This window comes from Xenopus tropicalis, chromosome 8, assembly GCF_000004195.4.
Source record: "Xenopus tropicalis strain Nigerian chromosome 8, UCB_Xtro_10.0, whole genome shotgun sequence".
Lineage (NCBI taxonomy): Eukaryota > Metazoa > Chordata > Amphibia > Anura > Pipidae > Xenopus > Xenopus tropicalis.
This window is the reverse complement of record NC_030684.2, coordinates 16,920,365-16,927,810: the sequence shown is the minus strand read 5'-3', so window position 1 is coordinate 16,927,810 and position 7,446 is coordinate 16,920,365. Positions and strand designations below refer to the sequence as shown.

The window sequence follows — 7,446 nt, the reverse complement described above, 5'->3', positions numbered from 1 at the left end:
CCTCTCTGACAGCAAACTAGAATGTTTATGTACCCCAGTGTCCCCTCTCCGACAGCAAACTAGAGTGTTTATGTACCCCAGTGTCCCCTCTCCGACAGCAAACTAGAACGTTTATGTTCCCTAGTGTCCCCTCTCCGACAGCAAACTAGAATGTTTATGCACCCCAGTGTCCCCTTTCCGACAGAAAACTAGAATGTTAATCTACCCCACTGTCCCCTCTCTGACAGCAAACTAGAATGTTTATGTACCCCAGTGTCCCCTCTCCGACAGCAAACTAGAATTTTTCTGTAACCCAGTGTAAGGGGCCAAAACAATAGCATCCCTGACTAATATGGGCTAAGTCAGATAGGAAGGTTTATGAAACCCCATTGGCCAAAGATAGTGGTGTCCAAAATAAAGGTTCCCTCCAGTGCTATCCGATAATTGGCCCAAGGTTCAAATCTGCCCTCCCCTTGAATGGTAACTGCACAGATATCAGCTCCTCCCTTGTATGGCAGCTTAAGCATCCTCCATAATAAAGACAACAAAATGCAATACAGGTATAGGATCCGTTTTCCAGAATGCTTGAGACCAAGGGTATTCTGGATAAGGGGTCTTTCCGTAATTTGGATCTCCATACCTTAAGTCTACTAAAAAATCAATAAAACATTAATTAAACCCAATAGGATTGTTTTGCCTCCAATAACGGTTAGTTATATTGTAGTTGGGATCAATTACAAGATGCTGTTTTTTTATTACTACAGAGAAAACGGAAATCAGTTTTAAAATTCTGAATTATTTGATTAAAATGGAGTCTATGGGAGACGGGCTTTCTGTAATTCAGAGCTTTCTGGTTAATGGGTTTCTGGATTATGGATCCCATACTGTATCAGGAATTTGAACCCCATATTTTTAATATGATGTGGAAATGTTATTTATAAAATAGTTGATTTTGTGTATTCTTACCTGAATGGAATGTATCAGGCCCGCCCTACTGAGACATATTGATGCAATTCAGCAGTTTAATTAAAATTAAGTGCCATCATTTGTCAGACATTCCCTTGGGTTATCTTTCTATAGGGAAAATATTAGTAAAAGTCTTACTGTTCAAATGGAGACAGCCATTCCCTTTCAGTCCCCTGCCGCCAATGAAAAGCAAGGAATATCCCTTTATTCATAACTCTACAGACAAAAGGAAGGTTTATTAGAAGTCAGATTCATTTCTCTCCTCCTCATACCCAAATATACATTCAAATGAGTGAGCTTTGGAATATTTGGGTTTAGTAACAATACATTGGGTTTAGTTTGTGAGTTTCTGCCCTACACACTACAGGCTTTTGCGTGTTTGTGATACACACGTGTCGCTTTATGCTCCTCGTTGGCAGCTCATTTTGTAGCATCATTGTCTGTAAATGCATTGGATCCCTAAACAGAGCCATTTTCTCTGAAGGGGGCGCAGTGCCAGGCACACAATCGCGCACATCATGTAAAGCCCCAGTGTGCCCATTTTGTCTATTACTGTAATTAAGGTTCAAACTGAAGAATGCAGAGGAACATAGGTGCCTTGCACTCTATTCCTGGTCTATGGAAAATGGAAAGTCAGGGGCTTCTTCCTCCCTGCTGTTTATTTTCTGCAAAGAAATCATGTATAATAGAGGGGCCTAATTATTATTACTATTGATATAGTGCTATTGTTCTCTGTAGCACTTTACAGAGTAAGGGGACACTAATACAAGCCCATAGGGTTTGCATATACAGAACAATGGGAAGGGAGCAAGATAGCAGCTCCTAGTAGGTATCAGAATAGCCCTCAATAGTAAGAAATCCAAGTCCGGCTTTGGACTCCTCCAGTTACATGGGAGTAGGAGAAACAATAGGTTAGCTGAAAGCAGTTCTAATGTGTAGCGCTGGCTGAAAGCTCAGACTCGGGCACAATGCACTGAGATGGCGCCTACACACCAATATTACAGCTACAAATACATTTGTTGGTTCAAGAATAAAATGTTAAATGGCAGAGTGTATTTTTTCCAGAGCATTAGCCATTGTTATAACTCTGTCAAAATATTCGGGCATCATAAATAAGCCCTAATTTTTGCCTAATTTCTAGTAAAAGATATAACAGAAGAGTTTAGAATTCAGATGTTTACATCCCTATTATAAATAACCTGTGATTGGCTGTATTTCTCTTCAATCTGCTGGCAATCGTGCCCGGTTTTCAGACGTCTAAAAACCGGGCAGCCATGTAAAAACTGTGCCGTCTGGTTCAAAACTAGACAGGTGGCAACCCTATCCCCAGATTTAAAGAGCCAGTAACATTAAAAAAGTGTTTTTTCCAATACAAGTTTTCATCCGTTAATCCAGCACCTGCAAAATAAACCTTAACATAAACATCATTAAAAAACCCAGACCCACTGCAGAAATACCAACTAGCACTTCATTAACCCAAGACTTGCCAGTAAAATCACTGCCGAAATAGCAAATGAGCTGTTAACCCCAGTAAGAATAATGGATTCATGAAAACAAAAAAATAAGAGATAGTTATACTGGATTTGGCCCCTATTTCAAAATCACCATGTTCACCCAAGACTCCAACAAAGAATATTATAAGGCAAGCCAAGGGCCAAGATAAAGGCATAAGGCATAAAACAAGGCACACAATTTAATAAAATAAAAACTAATTTGCAGCACAATAAAACAGGTGGGAGGGAAGTACAAGACCAGAAATCATGATTCCCAGGCAATTACAACATCATAACAATCAATTATAAAAACAAACAGACCAATTACTGACTTTCTACTCAACTGTGGCTCATGATTGCACAGTAATCAGTTGGTGTATTTTTACAATTCATGGATAATAAAGCAGGAGCAGGTAAGGAGTAAAACCGGGGGGTGAGGAGCCACTGACTGTGTGACCCTCTCCCTGACTTACTACTTGAAGAATCTGGAGGGAGCGGGAGGTGCCGACTAGATAGAGGAGCCGAATTTCCAAAAGCTCTGGTGGTGTTGCAGGGCAGTGAGGCAGGCAGTTCTACGGCAGCTGGTGGTGTTGCAGGGCAGTGAGAGACAGTTCTACGGCAGCTGGTGGTGTTGCAGGGCAGTGAGAGACAGTTCTACAGCAGCTGGTGGTGTTGCAGGGCAGTGAGGCAGACAGTTCTACGGCAGCTGGTGGTGTTGCAGGGCAGTGAGGCAGGCAGTTCTACGGCAGCTGGTGGTGTTGCAGGGCAGTGAGGCAGACAGTTCTACGGCAGCTGGTGGTGTTGCAGGGCAGTGAGGCAGACAGTTCTACGGCAGCTGGTGGTGTTCCTCCGCTGCACTAATAGGGCAGTGTGTTGAGCTGTAGGAGGAATTTGGTTTTTGACAAAAAATTATAGTTGCGGTAAACAGTAAGAAATGTACTTTATTAGTAGGTGTTAATATAGGTGGGGTTAGTTCCCAGAATGTGATTTGTCGGTCAGCCTTTAAGGCTGATGCCAGACGAGGATTAGGGCGGATATTTTCGGCAAGCGAAAAAGCGATTGCTGAAAATACCGCCCTACGCCTCCTACATGTGCCTGCACCCGAATGAATGGAATACGCTCTGGTGCAGGCACATGTAGCCGAAATACGCATAAAAACGCGAGACTTTCAAACTCTGATGTAGAGAATGCTATTTTGAGAGAATTTACAACTGTCTGGCTGGTGTGCCAGGCACGGACTCCAGTTTATACAGAGAGAAATGGTGCCCAAAAAATGCCACTGTGACATTATCACATTATCAGATACTGAAAAATAAACCAAATAAAGTGCATTAAATAACCAAGAGCAGTATTTAACCAGAACTGTAGCATAGTATCTGAATCCTGAAACAGTGAAGCGTGTAAATAAAAACTGATCAGCGAGCATTAAATACTGTGGGGATACTGACCCAAGGCAGAGCTTGTGCTGAGGTCCCTGTTATCGTAGCAACAAACCTCTATGTCTGTGTCATGTTAAACACATGCAGTCAGATCCAGTGAATCACATAGAAGCCACTTTACCCAGTGAGGGGCACGGACGTCACATTACATGGCATCATTTATGGCCCATTTGAGTGGCTGAGAGTCAGAGTATGGGAGGAGTTGCCCCCAGGGTTTGACTGGGGAGTGCAGGGCCCACCGGGCTTCTGCCTCGGGGGCCCCTGCACCCCCAATGGTCCCCGCCGCCTTCACCCCCCCCTCCCGCAGAGGCCCCCAGCACCTGTCCAACCTCCTCCTCGAGCACCCTATATCAAACTTACCTGAAACGCGTTGGGGGAAGGAGACAAGTGGATCAGCGGAGGACCTGCGGAGATTGGGTATGGGCCGACGGGGCCCACCGGGTTTTTTCCCAGTACCCCGGTGGCCCAGTCGGACACTGGTTGCCTCTGCTGGCAAAATGTACAGCAACCAGTCTGTAAGGGCACAGCCTCCCCATTCAGCCACAAACTACAGAGAGTGAGCAGAACAGTGTCCCCATCAGTAACAGGGGTACTGCCCAGCCACAGGGCTCACACTCGGGGCTAAGTCCCCAACAGTGGATCTATGCTGGTTAACAGGGTCGGTCTTATCAACTGAAGGGGCCAATTGGGGAACTTTGTCACGGCCCCCCAGATAGGGTTGCCACCTTTCTCTTTAGATAGACCCAGACAGGACTGGGGGAGTGACATCAGGGGACGGGCGCTGTGACGCAAAGGGGCAGATGTGGTGAAACAGGGGGCAGGCACGGTGATGTAAGGGGGTGTGTCAATAACATGTAGGGGCGGGATAAGCCCTAGCGTACTGTGATTGGCTGTATTTCTTGTCAATCTGCAGGTAATCCTAATCCTGCAGGTAAAGGTTTTTAGACATCTGAAAACCAGGCAGCAATCTAAAAACCGGGTTGCCTGGTTCAAAACTAGACAGGTGGCAACCCTATCCCCAGATTTAAAGAGCCATTAACATTAAAAAAAAGTTTTTTTTCCCCAAACAAAAGTTTTCATCCATTAATCCAGCATCTACAAAATAAACCTGACCATAAACATCATTAATAAAACCCAGACCCACTGCAGAAATACCAATTAGCGCTCCATTAACCGTAATGGTAACAGTAATGGATTCATGAAAACAAAAGATAGTTATACTGGATTTGGCCCCAGTTCCAAATCACAATGTTCACCCAAGACTCCAACAAAGAATATTATAAGGCAAGCCAAGGGCCAAGATAAAGGCATAAGGCATAAAACAAGGCACACAATTTAATGAAATAAAAACGGACTAATTTGCAGCACAATAAAACAGGTGGGAGGGAAGTAAAAGACCAGAAATAATGATTCCCAGGCAATTACGATATCATATCAATTAAAAAAACATAAACATAGACCAATTACTGACTCACTACTCAACTGTGGCTCATGATTGCACAGTAATCAGTCAGTGTATTTTTACAATTCTGTGCTTGCAACAAATGTCCCCTTGTATCTCTTTAGCTCAGCATATAAATTCATTTAGATTCCCATGGCAACACTATAAAACAAATTCAAACTGTAAAATACATTGCGGCATAGATAGATGATCCAAAGATAGATAGATAGATAAAAGACGATAGATAGGGATAGATGATAGATAGATAGATAGATGATAGAAAGATAGATGTATGGATAGATAGATATGACACAGACTGTTCTATAACTAGATACATATTACATTATACATAATATTTGGAGCTTCCAGTTTACTTGTCTTTGCCGATACATTTTCTATGAGCAACAAGAGCAGCAACATCTCAAGATCTCTAGGGTTCAGTTTGCACCCTTTGTAACTGTTTCATTAGATGATTGGATCTCAATATATTTATCAATCTGGTACATTATAATTAAATACAGTACGTCACAAGTTCACAACACATAATGGGTCTAATGTTTTCGAGCAAACAAATCTCAATGCTGACATTTTGCGACCATTCTTAACCCAAATGTTCTATATGTGATTAACATCTGGCATCTTGCCTGTCTGTGGTGCAGACACAGATGAATATATTGAGATCCAATCATCTAATGAAATATTTAAAATCTAGTACATTCTAATTAAATACAGCAGGAGCAGGTAAGGAGTATAACCGGGGGGTGAGGAGCCACTGACTGTGTGACCCTCTCCCTGACTTACTACTTGAAGAATCTGGAGGGAGCGGGAGGTGCCGACTAGATAGAGGAGCCGATGCCGAATCTCCAAAAGTGCTGGTGGTGTTGCAGGGCAGTGAGAGACAGTTCTACGGCAGCTGGTGGTGTTGCAGGGCAGTGAGAGACAGTTCTACGGCAGCTGGTGGTGTTGCAGGGCAGTGAGAGACAGTTCTACGGCAGCTGGTGGTGTTGCAGGGCAGTGAGAGACAGTTCTACGGCAGCTGGTGGTGTTGCAGGGCAGTGAGAGACAGTTCTACGGCAGCTGGTGGTGTTGCAGGGCAGTGAGAGACAGTTCTACGGCAGCTGGTGGTGTTGCAGGGCAGTGAGAGACAGTTCTACGGCAGCTGGTGGTGCGGTGCTGACTGAGCCCAACGGGGCGGCTGGTACTGATGCTGCTGGTAATGTGTCCAATAACGATGCCTAACCCTATAGTAGGGAGGAAATGAAAGAAAACAACTTAGAAGTGTTTAGTTTAGTCCCCTCAGAGCCACAGTCTGTAAATGATTAATCCACTGATTCACATTGTAGCAGCATCTTATGTCTGTCGCCCCCCCCCTCCTGGGAGGTAGAGTATGGTCTGTGCCCAGTCAGATTCCCAAATTGTGCAAAGTGTTGTGCCACCAGTTATCCCAAGCTTTACTTATGTTTTTGTTATCCTAAGGGACATTAACCTTAGTCACAGTCTTTATAAGCAACAGCCTTTTTAATGGCCGTCCTATGCCCATTCATTCATATAGTGCGGTAATAGCCTTTCCTACATACATCAAAGCTTGAAGATTAAGTTGATCTTGATCCTCTTGCCCAAATGGGGGAAGTCAAAACTGTCACAACAAGTAATAAGCTGCACAAAACACAGCGATGGCATTTTATAGCAGCCCTTCTGTGGGTTAGGTACCCATGTACCAACCACGAACCAACCACGCACCAACCCACCATGCACCAACCATGCACCAACCATGCACCAACCATGCGCAGTGGGCACCAGCACAAACTAGTAAATCCCACAAACTGAGACCTCGGCAGAGCCCAGAATAGGTATTTATATTCACCAAAGGGCAGTTTTCCTTCCAAGGAAAATGATTGGCCAATATTAGTTCACAAACTGCCTTAGGGAACTGCTAGAAAATGTTACAATGGGAGATAAAATGAAGGTCCGAATCCTGTGAACTAACTACCATAGGAGGATGTTAGCAGCAGCCCGACCCAACCCGCCGGAAACCCCGACCCGACACCCCCCCCACAGCAGCCTGACAAGACCCCCCCACGGCAACCCAACCTGAACCCCCCACGGCAAGCCCGACCCAACCCACTGC

At 44.3% G+C, this 7,446-nt stretch overlaps 1 long non-coding RNA gene across 1 annotated transcript; it reads right to left on the bottom strand.

Moving 5' to 3' along the window:
• Window positions 1-2,620: 2,620 nt before the first annotated feature.
• LOC116406500 lies at window positions 2,621-6,302 on the bottom strand. Its single transcript, XR_004219640.1, has 2 exons — window positions 6,120-6,302; window positions 2,621-3,316 (listed from the first exon to the last, which is right to left on the bottom strand). It is a non-coding gene; the product is annotated as an uncharacterized LOC116406500 (long non-coding RNA).
• Window positions 6,303-7,446: the final 1,144 nt, after the last annotated feature.